At 47.2% G+C, this 15,981-nt stretch overlaps 1 protein-coding gene across 2 annotated transcripts in view; it reads left to right on the forward strand.

Annotated features, from left to right (window-relative positions):
• SSH3 (slingshot protein phosphatase 3) overlaps window positions 1-15,981 on the forward strand; it is a 525,251-nt gene that overhangs the window by 75,565 nt on the left and 433,705 nt on the right. The gene's annotated exons all lie outside the window — the stretch shown is intronic.

Raw genomic sequence — 15,981 nt, forward strand, 5'->3', positions numbered from 1 at the left:
GGTTCTGGTGGGTTCACGGGGGCTCATCGGATCACCCCCCCCCCAACCCCACCCCACCTCGTGGGGGTCCAGTGAGTGCAAATTGCAACTGGAGGTCTTGCCAATTGTATTGATGCTATTACATAGAACTCAACAGTATATTGAAATCTAATGATTGCATATAAAAGTCCACTATGGGGACTTAAAAAGTGTAAAATATGATAAGTTTTTAACTCCTTAAGGACACCGCCCATTTTGGCCTTAAAGGGGTACTCTGCCCTTAGACATCTTATTCCCTATCCAAAGATGTCTGATTGCGGGGGTCCCGCCGCTGGGAACCCCTGCAATCTCTCCTGCAGAACCCCCTGTCATCTGGTGCGTGGAGCAAACTTCACTCCGTGCCTGATGACTGGCGATACAGGGGCCAGAGGATTGTGATGTCATGGCCCCGCCACCTCATGACGTCACACCCCATCTCAATTCAGGTCTATGGGAGGTGTGGTGGCCAACACGCCCCTCCCATAGATTTGCATTAAGGGGGCGGGGCCGTGACATCACGATCCTGCGTTAGTATAAAAAACTACCAAATGCCACAATTGCTAATTATTTTGTCACCTCATAGGTCAGAAAAAAATGAATGAAAAGTGATCAAATACCCCATATGTGGATGTAAAGTGATCTGCGGGTGCATTACAGGGCTCAGAAGGGAAGAAACTAATTCTGGCTTTTGGAGAGAGAATTTTGCGGAAATTGTTTTTGGGGGCCTTGTTGCATTTAGGAAACCCCTATGGTGCCAGAACAGCATAAAATTCCCCACATGGCACACTATTTGGGAAACAACACCCCTCAAGGAACGTAACAAGGGGTACAGTGAGCCTTAACACCCCACAAGTGTTTAACAAATTTTTGTTAAAGTTGGACATGAAAATTTTTATTTTTTTTTCACTAAAATGCAGGTGTTACTCCAAGTTTTTCATTTTCATAAGGGGTAATGGGAGAAATTGGGTTGAAAATTTTGGAGGACTTTTTCTCCTGAGTATGGAAACACTCCATATGTGGACATAAAGGGCTCTGTGGGTGCACCATAGGGATCATAATAGAAGTCATGCCATTGGGTTTTTGGATAGAGAATTTGGCTGGAATTGAAGTCGGGGGCCATGTATGTTTACAAAGCCCCCATGGTGCCAGAACAGTGGACACCCCCCACATGTGACCCCATTTTGGAAAATACACCCCTCAAGGTATGTAACAATGCATGCAGTAAGCATTTACACTGCACTCAAGTTTTGACAGATTTGTGGAACAGTGGGCTGTGCATATGAAAAATCTTTCTTTTCATTTGCACAGACCACTGTTCCAAAAATCTGTCAGACACCTGTGGGGTGTAAAAGCTCACCGCACCCCTTATTACATTCCTTGAGGGGTGTAGTTTCCAGAATGGGGTCACATGTGAGTGTTTTTTTTTTTTGGAGGGGGGTTTATGTCAGAAACGCTACAGCTATTAACCACCCCTGTGCAAATCACCTATTTAGGCTTAAAATGTACATAGTGCGCTCTCTCACTCATGAGCCATTGCAGAGCACTTTAAATACACATATGGGATATTTCTGTACTCGGGAGAAAATGTGTTACAAATTTGGGGAGTCTTTTTCTTCTTTTACCTCTTGTAAAAGTATGGGGCTACACCAGCATGTTAGTGTAGAAAATGTAATTTATTTTACACTAACATGCTGGTATAGCGCCCAACTTTTCTTTTTCACAAAAGGAAAAAAAAGAAAAAGCCGCGCAAAATTGTGAAGCAATTTCTCCCACGGACAGAAATACCCCATATGTGGACCTAAACTGTTGCCAGGCAAATGCAACAGGGCTCAGGAGTGAGAGAGCTCCATGTGCATTTGAGGCCTAAATTAGTGATTTGCAAAGGGGCAGCTGATAGATGCAGAGCTTTACTTACATGCGGTGTACCAAAACACAGCAGTTACAGGGGTGTGGAAATTAAAAAAAAAAAAAAACTACTTGTCCAAGGGACTAAAGCGGAACACAATCCACTTGTCCCTCAAGAAAATCCACTTGTCCTGGTAGATAAAATAATTTCCACCAAAATAGTCTGATCCCCCCACTAGACCACCAGGGATGGATATAAGATCCCTTTAGACACCGCTGTCAACTTAGACAGTGGTTATCTAATGGTTTAATAGCGGCCACGGTGATCGCAGCATGCCAGGCTATTAGCGGCGGGAGAGCTGTAGCTCCTCTTACACCCGAGCCAAGGCCAGAAAAGTCTAGATGTAACTTTTTGATCACCTTATGAAAAATTTTAATATGAAGTGACCAAAAATGAGCAATTCTGAACTATTTTTTACATTTACACCGTTCACCGTACGGTTTAATTAACATTTTATTTTAATAGCCTGGACATTTCCACATGCAACGATACCACTTATGTTTATTTTTGTACATTATTTTTATTTAAAGAAAATTGGAAACTTTTATTAGGAAAGGGGCTTATTCACATATATACGCACTTTTTAAAATATTGTAATCACAATTTTTCAGTTTTCATAGGGACTTATGTGTTACTGGGGGGGTTCTGCTTCACCAGTTTATGTGCTGCATTTTGTGCCAGAAAATGCTGGAAGTTGCATTTAGTTAGTAGATAACTACAACTCCCAGCATGCCCTGATACAGCCTATGGTTGTGTGGGTGTTGCAGCATGTTGCACTGTATAGTAGTTCAGTTAAGGTTATTTTGTAACATGCTGGGAGTTTTAGTTTTGGTTTGTGTCAGCTGCAGAGCCATAGGCTGTGCCAAGGAATACAGGGAATTACAGTTAGTAACTACAACACCCAGCATGCCCTGATGCAGCCTATGGCTCTGCAGCTGACCCGAACCAAAACTACAACTCCCAGCATGTTACACTTTATAGTTCTACAGATTAGGTTATGGTGCAACATGCTGGAAGTTGTAGTTTTGGTTTGGGTGTGTTTGCGTGCATCCGTGGGGCTCTTGGTCTTCGGGCGAGTATGAAGGGGAGGATTCTGGGGGTGCACTTTACTGCAGGTGGCCAGAAGCCACTAAAAATAAAATTAGATGGCACAATTGGCGGCGGCGGCAGTGCCCCCCCCACATCATACATTACATGCATACACACATCACACATACACTCACACCATACATACACACATCCTACATACACCCGCCGCTGCCCCCCCACATCATATACATACACACATCACACTTAGACAGACATCACACACAAATCATACATTACATACACACATCACACACACTCACACCATACATATACATCATACATACACCCACCGCTGCCCCCCCGCATCATACATCACATGCATACAAACAAACTTAGACAGACATCATACACACATTATACATTACACACACATCACACATAGACACACATCACACATAGACAGACATCATACACACATTATACATTACATACACATCACACACACATTATACATTACATACACATCACACATAGACATCATACACACATTATACATTACATACACATCACACATAGACATCATACACACATTATACATTACAGATACACATCACACATAGCCATCATACACACATTATACATTACAGATACACATCACACATAGCCATCATACACACATTGCCATCATACACACATTATACATTACATACACATCACACATAGACAGACATCATACACACATTATACATTACATACACACATCACACATAGACAGACATCATACACACATCACACATACACTCACACCATACATATATACACCATACATATGCACACATCATACATACACCTGCCGCTTCCCACCCCCCCATCATACATTACATACACATCACACATAGACAGACATCATAAACACATTATACATTACATACACATCACACATAGACAGACATCACATACACATTATATACACATATCACACATACACTCACACCCTACATATACAACCACCCTTCCTGTCGCCGACGCCTGCATTCTCTGCCTCCTCACCTGATCCGGCCATGAGTGGACATCAGAGCTGTAGTCCCCGCCGGTGTGAGGTTACAAGGGTTTGAAAATCTCCCCTCACACCGGACGTCCTCTCCTCTCTCCCCTCCCCCGCTCTGTTTTCCCCGTGCAAACATGCAGCCTCCCCGTGGTGGATTAGGTCCTGTGGAGACAGGGGAGGGGGGAGCTGTGTGCCGAGCTGTCTTACGTCCTTTCTCTCACCCTGCTGTGTCGTCTTGTGTAGAGCTGCATCCTCCGGGAGGGGAGATAAGGGGACTCTGCAGTCAGCTGGAGGCCGCCGCCCCCTCCATACACTCTGAGTGCTGGTGTGAGGTGTAGACTTCCATCTGCTCCTGCGCCTCACACCGGCATTAAAGAAAAATAAGGGGGACGTCGGTCTGTCCCTGCTAGCCCGATACAGGGCTAAATCTATAAACAATTCACCTGCCCGGCGCCCAAAACTACTTGTCCTGGGCGTCGGGCGATAGAATTTCCACATCCCTGAGTTAGTAAGTCTCTGCCTATTGCAGTGTTTCCCAACCCGGTTGCCTCCAGCTGTTGCAAAACTGTGACTCCCACATGTTGGGAGTTGTAGTTTTGCAATAGCTGGGGGCAACCTGGTTGGGAAACACTGCCCTACTGTGTTGATCCAGAGGAAGGCAAAAAAAAACCTTATGCCAATTTGCCCCATACCAGGGGGAAAAATTCCTTCCTGACTCCAAGTATGGCAATCAGAATAAATCCCTGGATCAACGTTCTTGGGGATTATTACAACCAGGGACTGGAATGTCCCTGTGTTGCCAATGCATTGGAAAAGTGCTGTACATAGCCGTGGTCCCAAGCTCATGTACAACTTCACCAACACGTTGGAAAGGAACATAAGCATTGTACAATGCCGTCTGGACCGTGCTATATGGTCTGAGGACTTGAACTGAGAGATCAACTCCTCCCATATACTCATTGTAGTCCAGGATACAATCAAGTTTGAGGATCAGTCCGACGTTACCTCGTACAGTGACGGGTGCTGCCATTACTGTAAATGGTGGTCAGCATAAGGACATCCCTCTTGTCCTTATACCTTACCAGCAACATATTGTCTCCAGTAAGGGCCCTACTTTCACCCTAGGGATTGGCATTTTTATAGGATGTTTTGGAAGGCCTCTCTGGTTTTTCCGCACAGTGCCACAAATGGCAGTGGTTCTGGCAGAAGGGACTTGAAGTAAGGGATGCATGTATAAAAGTTATCCACGTAGAGGATGTAACCTTTATCCAGCAGTGGTTACATCAGTTCCCACACAATTTTCCCACTAACTCCCAGGATGGGGGGGGGGGGGCATTCTGGGGGTTCAATGCAGGAATCCTTCCCTTCGTACACCCTAAATTTGTAAGTGTACCCTGAGGTACTCTCACAGAGTTTGTATACTTTTACGCCATACATTGCCCTTTTACTGGGAATGTACTGGCAGAAATGGAGCCTTCCTTTCAAACTTATAAGGGACTCGTCAATGGCAATATATTTTTGGGGACATAGGCCACTGCAAATTTAGTCCTAAAATGATCTATAACTGGCCGTATTTTGAGAAGGCGGTAATAGGTGGGATCATCTCTAGGCGGACATGTTGCATTATCTGCTAGATTTAAAGCGAGCCCTTTTCATGGCCATACGATAAAGTGGGGTGTTTAAAAGAACATCCACACTCCAATATTGCCGAACTCTTGGTTTTTTGACTAGGCCCATATGCAGAAAAAGGCCCCAAAATGTCCTAATCTCAGCTGCATTGATGGGGGTCCATCTGTCAGGCTTAGCCAAAAAACAGTCAGGGTTCTGGTGTCAAACATTGTTGAGTGTAAAGATTTGTTTGCACCACCATCAAATTGACAAAGTCCTCACTGAAAAAAAAAAAGTACAAAAAAGTCTATTTCAGTGAAGCCTGTGGTGTCCATTTGGATTCCTGGGTGTCCTACAAACCCAGGAATCCGTGGCTCATAATTGTCCGGAACTGGGGTCCAGACGGGGTCATCTGTAAGGGTGACAGGGAAACTGGTACTGGGAAGAGGGACGCTAGTTTGGGTGGTCTCACCTGGAATTGCCCCAAGGCGCCACCTTCTAGGGGGCTCATCTTCACTTGATGATGATAGGGAAGAAGTAGAAAGAAGGAAAGAGGGGTCTTCCTCTTCTCCTTCACTGGCAGATTCAGAGTCAGAGGCAATAAAAGCGTATGCCTCCTCCACCGAATATAACTTCTGAGACATTGTAATGGGAAGGGGTTCATGGGAAGGGGTTAATGTAGGTATCTATGGGTATGTGTGCTTTGCACTTTATTTCAAAGAGTGTAGTGTAGTGTTGAGTTTTTTACATTTTTAACAGTAAGGAAAAAAAACTCCTAAACGAAAAAAAAAAATTTATAAAAATATCCCCCCCCCCAAAAAAAAGCTGATCAGTAAAAAAAGATTAAGGATCAACAATCAGGGTTCAGCCATGCAACACCAAACAGTTGTTGGTGGCACAAACCACGGTCGCCCAAGAAAAAGCCAAAAAAATAAATAAATAAATAAAAACAGAAAAAAAAAATAAACTGGAAAAAAAAATGCTTCAACCCCCCCCCCCCCCAAAAAAAATGGGGTGAGGCAGCAGCACCCTAAAGTACTGTTGTACTGTCTGGGTCAGTCAGGTGACCCCCCCCAGACAGTACAGGGGTGAAGCTGCAAACTTTTTCTCCCTGCCTAACCTCTCCCTGCCTCCTGTAACCTGTCCCTCACTACTCACCAACGATCTAGCCGGCGCACTACAAGTCCCAGCGTGCCCACAGCAGGTCAGGATCCCGTAGCTCCGCTCTGCTCACTGATCCGAACTGCAGTGAGTGGGCAGAGTGGAGGAACGGGAATTCAGATTCCCCGCCACCGCAGTGATTGGACGGGACCGTGCATCACATTGATCTGCATGGGTGCCATCTCCCTCCTGGAGCTCAAGGGTGATTGGCGCTGTCTCAGACCGCATCAGTCACCCTTATCTTCCCGGTCACCGGGTCTCCAGAGACCCGATTGGCCCGGAAGTTTGGTGATTCGCCGGCGAATCACGGTGATCGCCAATATGGGGGGTCTCAGGATTCCCCTGGGCGATATGCCGGGATGGCTGCTGTTAGATAACTGCAGCCATCCCGGCCCGATTACCGCATCCAGTGATGCGGTAATCCTGGAACAATGCGCCGTAAATGTATGGCGCTGTGCGCTATGATGCGCTTACAGCGCCGTACATTTATGGTGCATGTCCTTAAGGGATTAAAGAGAACTAAGCATTAGATCTTACCATATACAATGCTTGGCAACATGGTATATAATCTTTATCTTCGATCCCCCTTGGTGTAATTGATGGCCGGCTTCACAGCTCCATCTACTTAGGCAGCAGAGCGATGACATAGGCCATCGATCACACCGAGGGGGTGTCGCTACAGCCAGAGTGAAGAGACCAAGTATGGATAGCTCCCCACCTAAGGGACTACTTAAGGGGCAGCGAGGGAGACTTTATAACTTCATATCCTTAGCATCCCTGGGGGGCAAAAACGTCTTTGGGGATGGTGAGGACAAAGAATTTACCATAGAAATTACATCTGGTAGAAACTCATGCTTGGTTCCCTTTAACCTCCCTAGCGGTACGATTCCGTCTGGAAATTTGTACCAAACGCGGTACAATTTTTTGCATTGAAATTCCACATCTCCCCCCGTCACATTCCCCCTCCCTTGTCACATTTCCCCCCCCATATCACATTCCCCCCCTGTCACATTCCCCCCCCCCTTGTTGCATTCTCCCCCCCCTGTCACATTCATCCCCCCTGTCACATTCTCCCCCCTTGTTACACTCTCCCCCCCCCCCCCCGTCACATTCATCCCCCCTGTCACATTCCCCCCTTGTTACATTTCCCCCCCCCCCCCTTGTTACCTTCTCCCCCCTCCATGTTACATTCCACTCCCCCCCTGTCACATCCCCCCTTTGTCACATTCCTCCCCCCTGTCACATCCCCCCCCCTTGTCACATTCTCCCCTCTGTCACATTCCCCCCTATGTCACATTCCCCCCCCCCTTGTCACATTCCCCCCCCCCCCCTTGTTACATTCTCCCCTGTGTCACATTCGCCCCTCTGTCACCTTTTCTTGTCCTGCAGCAAATACACTAGGTTTGCCGGGCAGATTTCAAACCTAGTGTATTTGCTGCAGAACAAGCCCTTTCCCCTTCAGCCAATCACAGGCTTTACACCACTGCGGCCTGTGATTGGCTGAAAAGGGAAAGGTCCTGTAAGATGAATAGAGCAGTGAACAGAGCGCACGGAGGGGAACGACATCTTCAGGGACCGGGACTAGGTGAGCAAAAGGTTTTTTTATTTTCTTCCTTCTTACTTTTACACTTAGTTCAGGGTTTTCTACCAGGGGGCCTCCAGCTGTTGTGAAACTACTGCTCCCAGCATGCCCGGTCAGCCTTTGGCTGTCCGGGCATGCTGAGAGTTGTAGTTTTGCAACATCTGGAGGCCCCCTGGTTGAGAAACACTGACTTTTAGTATATGTCTTTACCTGCTCTGGCCGGCCCCCGCAACGGGAGCTGACCCGAGCAGATAATCACATATTTTCCCGGGGGCTGCATCACTACATCGCAAAAAGCAAAAATCGCGATTTGATTGCTTTTGCGATATACTGTGCAGCCCGCACAGCAACTTTGCAATTCTACCCCGAGCGTGACTCGGGGTTACCGCTTCTAGCAGCGAAAATTAACCCCGAGTCACGCTCGGGAATACCGCTAGGCTGGTTAATCGGAATGACCCACAGAATAAAGATTACATGCATAAAAATTCCGTTTTTTTTTCCAATCACCCATTAAAGATAATTTTTTTTTTTTTTTTTGCTGTACATTTTTGTTTGCTCAACGTTTTATATTAAAATGAAAGGTGTTATTTGGAAGTACAAAAAAGAAGTAGTGTATCTTGCACTACTGTGTATAACTGAGCAGTGTAAAGACAGACGACTAATGCTGGCCTGAATTCACACAAGCAGGCTCAGATGGTGCTGCGAGTAATGCAAGTCTATGCAATGCTACGTTAAAGAAAGAAGACTCGGCGACTCACCATGCTGCAACAGACTTCTCTTTATTCTGAGAGGTACTTCTGGGTACACATCAGGGCGAGGGAGAACAGGTGGTGAGTCAGGGGGTGCTGTAGGACTGCACGGTTTCGTGCCGACCTGGCATGTCTTCAAGCTACATGCACACTGAATCCACCAGAACTCGCTGCTAATGAAGCAGGTGAGGAAAAAGGGGGAGGGGTGGAACACAGGTGCGGGGGAGGAACATATGTGCAAAAGCGTGTGTACAGGCTGTCGCTGAGGTCCTGACAAATCTCCCCTTTTTAAATAATTTATTTCTGACTCTCCGGTTTATTTTAAGACACAACACATTTAAATTCGAGAACAGATGGTATTGGCAGGAGACCGGCACTGCGATGGGCACGCAGGTCTCCTGCACGTATGCCAATCTGTTTCTCCCTGCCTTTGAGAGAAGATGGATTTTTTCTGAACGTAACCCTTTTGTTAAGTATATTAAATTGTTTCTTTCTTACATCGATGACGTGTTATTGATTTGGGAAGGGACTGAGGTTATTTTTCAACAGTTTGTGAGAAATCTCAATGAAAGTAATAAAGATAATATGTTATTTACATATTCTTTTGGTGGAAACTCCATTGAGTTTCTCGATATAGAAATCACTGTAGCTGATAATAGGATTTTTACCTCTAATTTCCATAAGTCCACCTCTTAAAACGCCCTCCTCCACTATTCCAGTTCTCAACCTCCACACTGTAAGAATGGTATTCCGTATTATCAATTTTTACGGTTAAAAAGAAATAACACCAATGAAATTAGGTATTTACAACAAGCAGAAGATCTAAAAAATAGGCTGCTTCAGAGAGCTTATCCAAGAGAAGTAGTAGAAACAGCTTTCAGGAAGGCTGCTAAATGTTACGCCTAGCGCTCCGGGTCCCCGCTCCTCCCCGGAGCGCTCACGGCGTCTCTCTCCCCGCAGCGCCCCGGTCGGTCCCGCTGACCGGGAGCGCTGCACTGTCATGGCCGTCGGGGATGCGATTCGCACAGCGGGACGCGCCCGCTTGCGAATCGCATCCCAGGTCACTTACCCGTCCCGGTCCCCTGCTGTCATGTGCTGGCGCGCGCGGCTCCGCTCTCTAGGGCGCGCACGCGCCAGCTCTCTGAGACTTAAAGGGCCAGTGCACCAATGATTGGTGCCTGGCCCAATTAGCTTAATTGGCTCCCACCTGCTCCCAGACTATATCACATCACTTCCCCTGCACTCCCTTGCCGGATCTTGTTGCCTTGTGCCAGTGAAAGCGTTTAGTGTGTCCAAAGCCTGTGTTACCTGAACTTCTGCTATCCATCTTGACTACGAACCTTGCCGCCTGCCCCGACCTTCTGCTACGTCTGACCTTGCCTCTGCCTAGTCCTTCTGTCCCACGCCTTCTCAGCAGTCAGCGAGGTTGAGCCGTTGCTAGTGGATACGACCTGGTTGCTACTGCCGCAGCAAGACCATCCCGCTTTGCGGCGGGCTCTGGTGAACACCAGTAGCCTCTTAGAACCGGTCCACTAGCACGGTCCACGCCAATCCCTCGTTGACACAGAGGATCCACTACCTGTGAGCCGAATCGTGACACTAAAATTAATCGAGAACAACTCCTTTTGCCTAAAAATTTTAATTATAGTCTTGGTACACCACGAACTACCTTTTCCTTTGCTAATTTGAATATGAACCATGTGATTTGTTCGGCTATGCTGAAACACTGGTACATATTGGAATCAGTTCCTGATTTAAAAGACCTAACCAAATCAAAACCATTTATCGCTTGCAGAAATAATGTCACGTTAGGTGACAGATTAAAAATAAAGAATAACCTGCTGGCGAATAAACAAGAGACCTGGTTATCTCAGTCGGCTCCGAAAGGTAATAAATCCTGTGGCCACTGTTCTTTTTGCTCTCTGAATATGAATAGTAGAGTTGTCTTTCTAAGAGGTTTTGAACATGTTATTCCTTGCCTGGTACATATTGGAATCAGTTCCTGATTTAAAAGACCTAACCAAATCAAAACCATTTATCGCTTGCAGAAATAATGTCGTACCTGTCGTACAACCTTCGTAGTTTATGCCTTGATTTGCCCCTGTTGACTTTATTACATAGGGAAGACTAAAATATGCCTTTTCATCAGAATAAGAGAACATTTACGGTCCCTTATTACTGTCCAAGGCGCCCCTAGGTTTATGTGTCATATGTCCACAGGGGCAATGGACATTGCATCAAATTTGCTGGTTTGGAGGGGCGTGGCTTGGCGCTGACTGTGATGGCCGCACTTTGAGTTAGCTCCTGCTCCCGAGGCCGTGAAATCGCTCATAAAGCCCTGGTGACCCAACTTACCTCGATGTGGAGGACCTCCCGAAGGGTCACGGAAACAAAAAAGACAGGGGCGCTTCCATGTGCGGGATCATCAATGTGTATGTGGAAATAAAACGGTGAGTAATACGCTCTTCTTATGAGGTTGCGCAGTTCCGAGGCACAACACTCAAAACAGCATAGAATGGAGATAGCGTGTGTTGCTTCAAGGCTGCTGTAGGCTTCCCACGCCGGGCTGGCGGGTAATGGATACAGGAAGAGAGCACAATCGAAATTGAGGGAAGTAATCCTGCGCTGCCAAAACTCCAGGACCAGATAGGTAGATGAGGAGTAAGAATTTTATTTAAACATACATACGTGTTTCAAAGCCGGTATGGCTTTTCCCGGAGGGTCAGGAACTCACCCTCTGCTGCCCGGCTGCTTGCTACCCCTTCTGGTGGCATTCTACGCATTCTTCAGGTGCCCTCGGCCTCCACACCTGCACACCTGCCCGTCATAGCAGGCCCCACGCAAGGCCTGCGCTCCCGCTCCAGGAAGATCTCTGCAGTCCGGGACACAGACCCTCCGGCTCTCCGCCTGCCTGCTCTGCAGGACTCAGGGTTAACCCTGCGACTGCCTCATCCGCCCGCCGCTGCTCTACCTGAGCCCCATGACATCAGCCAGCCTTCCCTGCACGGTGCTGCAGCACTGACCCCGGATCCCTCTGCATTTGCTACTGCTCCTGCTGTGCAATCTCCTGCAGCTCCCGGATGCCTGGGTTTGGTGGTGAGGGACTCACCTTACTTGCAATCTGGACTCTGCTCCCCCTGGTCCTCCTGGACTGTCCGCACATTTGGGGCATCTGCTTCCCTCCCCCTGTCTGAATGGGGACCCGCCATCTTGGGCCTCACTAGTGAGGGGCTTGCCTTCACCTCCCTCCATCCCATAGCAGCTCGCACCTACTCCAGATTGCTCAGCCTTCCCCTCCCCTGTCTCTCCTGCCTGGGAGACAGACCTCCCTACTTCAGCATTACTTGCCTCGGAAGGGTCTGTGCCTGTACCATTTGAGCCCTCCATCTCCATACCCCTGGATCACCTCGCTGAGTGCTACATTACACCTGCCTCTCCCAAACCCCAGAGGGTCTGGTTGCCCACCATGATGCCTGCTGGTACTTCCCGCCTGTCCTCCCTGGGGACTCATCATCTCCCCTCTGAGTCCTTGGGGCCTCCTCCACCCGCACCTGCTTCTTCCTCCAGGGATGCCCTCTCAGAGTCTGATCTGCACTCATCGGGCCTCTCTCTGCCTTCCTCTGCTCTACCTGGCCTGGGACAGCTTTTTTCTTAAATTCCGACTAAAAAAGATTTCCGCTCACTTATTGCTGAAGTTAAAGATACCTGTTGGGCAAAAATGTCATCCCTGCGCCAGGATCTACAGCATGTGTCTGACCGGGTGGAAGGCCTGGAGGAAGCTCATGAGGAAGCTATATTCTACAATTGCATCTCAAACAGACTTTCTGTGTGATCTTCATGCCCACGTGGAGGACCTAGACAACAGGGGAAGGCGTAATAATATCTGTGTACGGGGGCTGCCGGAGGCTACCCGTGAGGAGGATCTTTTCCTCACCCTGGAAGCCGTCTTCAACCTTATCCTGGGTGAGCCCCCTTCACATAAGATCAAACTGGACAGATCTCATAGGGCCCTCCACCCTTAATCTACTACGGGCACCCCTCATGATGTTATCTGTTGTGTGCATGATTTTCAAGTCAAGGAAGCTATCTTGGCTAACACCCGGTCCCTGAGGAACTTTGATTTCGATGGGGCCCCTATTCAACTATTCCAAGACCTGTCCTGGCTGACGCTCAGAAAATGATGGATGCTCCAACCATTCCTGGCGTTCTACGCTCTCATCAAACACCTTACAGGTGGAACCTTCCATTTGCCCTACATGCCCGTAGAGAGGGACACTCTGCTGTTCTACTCTCCTTTTCTGATCTCCCTGCCTTCTACTCTGCCTTGGACTTGCCGGTACCCAAGATGGTGGACTAGAATTTGACATCTCCTCCTCCACCTCTGCCTCCAGTGTGGCAGCCTGTCCGGTCCCGCCGGCCGGGTGCCCACAGAGATGTCGGCTATGGCCCTGTGTCTCCTATATGATACCTCTGGCTTGGGACATTTCTAAATTACTGGCCTTTATCTGATTACCATGGAATATCCCCTCCATACTGCATTACCCTGATTTTTACTGTTATCTATTGTAACATGGCATTTATGGTCACCAATGGTTTATTACTCCTGTGTTTTTGCTGTGGCCTCGGGTAGGGTGTTAACCTCTTTAGTGGTTGTTCTTCAGTGGTGTCCTTCCATCTCTCCCACTGAGGCTGTAGCAGTGGACTGCCTATGCCTTGGCACCTGGTCCACTCCAGTGGTCTTGGCCTCCACATTGGCTTTTTGGTCTGTCTTCTGTTGTCCTGTCTGTTGGTTGCTTGTCTGTATGTTGGTCCTTTTGTTTCCTTTCCCCTCCCATCTTTTTCCTTCCTCAGGTCGACTCCTGCTGCACCTCTTCGTTGGGCTACAGGTTGCCAAGTCATCTCACCTTTGGTGTGAAGCGGTCCTTCTGGATCCTCCTGTTAGTAGGTCTCTTAATTGGCTGTATTCTTCCTCTTACCATCCACCATGGTCAAGTGTGTCTCCCTGAACGTTAGGGCCTGAACTCTCCCTCTAAGAGGCGTTTGTTGCAGTGGGAATTGGTCGAGCTACGTTCTGATATAGCTTTTCTTCAGGAGACACACTTTAACTATTCTGGATTCTTTCAATTCCTCCAGCATCTCTTTCCACAGGCCTACTCTGCTGTCTCTGACAGGAAGACGGCTGGGACTGCTATTGTTATCTCGAGATCCTTCCAGCTACAGGTTTCTTCCTCTTTCCTGGATCACAGGGGGGCTTTGTAGTGGTGGAGGGGGTTCTGGGTGGGGTCCCACTTCTGCTCTGTAACGTGTACGCCCCTAACACTTCCCAAATTCCATTCTTACATAAATACTCCTCCTCTGCTTGGCTGCTTGGGGAGGACTTTAATCTTATCTTTTCTCCCTCTATGGACCGCCACTCTCTCACTGCTACCCCTCCTACCTCTGCCCAGCTACGCTTGGCTACCATTTTTTGTCGGATTGTTAGGGCCTCCTCGTTGTACCATTTGTGGCGGATAAACCACCTGACTGACCGCACTTTTCGTTTTTACTCCCACCCCCATAAATTGTATACACGCATAGATTATTTCTTCGGAAACCTCCCTGTGGTACTCATGCTCTCGGCCACCTCTCTTGAGCTTATCTCCTGGTCTGACAATTGCCCCAATCTCCTTTCTTTTTCTTCCTCTCCTTCTTCCCTTCGGAGCGGTCAGTGGCGACTTAACGATTGTCTTCTTAAATCACTCTCTTCCCGGGAGTCGATACAGAAATGTATTACTGATTACTTTGCTACTAACGAGGGCTCAGTCTCTTCGCAGGCCGGTCGTGTTGGGGCATTGTATTGCTCTTGGTGCGCGACTTAAGCATGACACTCTGACTCGCTCCCGGGAACTTCGTGCCCAGATTGCCCGTTTAGAAACGCTTTTACTGCCCTTCCCCTCTTTAACCCCTTAAGGACCAGGCCAATTTCCACTGTAGGACCAGAGCGTTTTTTGCACATCTGACCACTTTCACTTTAAGCATTAATAACTCTGGGATGCTTTTACCTTTCATTCTGATTCCGAGATTGTTTTTTCATGACATATTCTACTTTGTTAGTGGTAAATTTTTGTCGATACTTGCATCATTTCATGGTGAAAAATTCCAAAATTTGATGAAAAAATTTAAAATTTTGCATTTTCTAACTTTCAAGCTCTCTGCTTGTAAGGAAAATGAATATTCCAAATAAATGATATCTTGATTCACATATACTATATGTCTACTTTATATTTGCATCATAGAGTTGACATGTTTTTACTTTTGGAAAACATCAGAGGGCTTCAAATTATAGTAGCAATTTTCCAATTTTTCACAAAATTTTCAAAAGAGGAATTTTTCAGGGACCAGTTCAGTTTTGAAGTGGGTTTGAAGGGCCTTCTTATTAGAAATACCCCACAAATGACCCAATTATAAAAACTGCACCCCTCAAAGTATTCAAAATGACATTCAGTAAGTGTGTTAACCCTTTAGGTGTTTCACCGGAATAGCAGCAAAGTGAAGGAGAAAATTCAAAATCTTAAATTTTTACACTTGCATGTTCTTGTAAACCCAGTTTTTGAATTTTTACAAGGGGTAAAAGGAGAGAAATCTTCCTAAAATTTGTAACCCAATTTCTCTCAAGAAAGGAAATACCTCATATGTGTATGTCAAGTGTTCGGCGGGCGCAGTAGAGGGCTCAGAAGGGAAGGAGCAACAGTGGGATTTTGGAGAGTGAGTTTTTCTGAAATGGTTTTTGGGGGGCATGTCCCATTTAGGAGGGGGACTAGCAGAGCCGCGAGCAGGGGCCGTTAACCCCTCCCCTGCCGGCTTCTATTGGCCGGACGATCGTCTGACCAATAGCAGCGAT

Source organism: Hyla sarda, chromosome 7 (genome assembly GCF_029499605.1).
Source record: "Hyla sarda isolate aHylSar1 chromosome 7, aHylSar1.hap1, whole genome shotgun sequence".
In the NCBI taxonomy this organism is placed as follows: Eukaryota; Metazoa; Chordata; class Amphibia; order Anura; family Hylidae; genus Hyla; species Hyla sarda.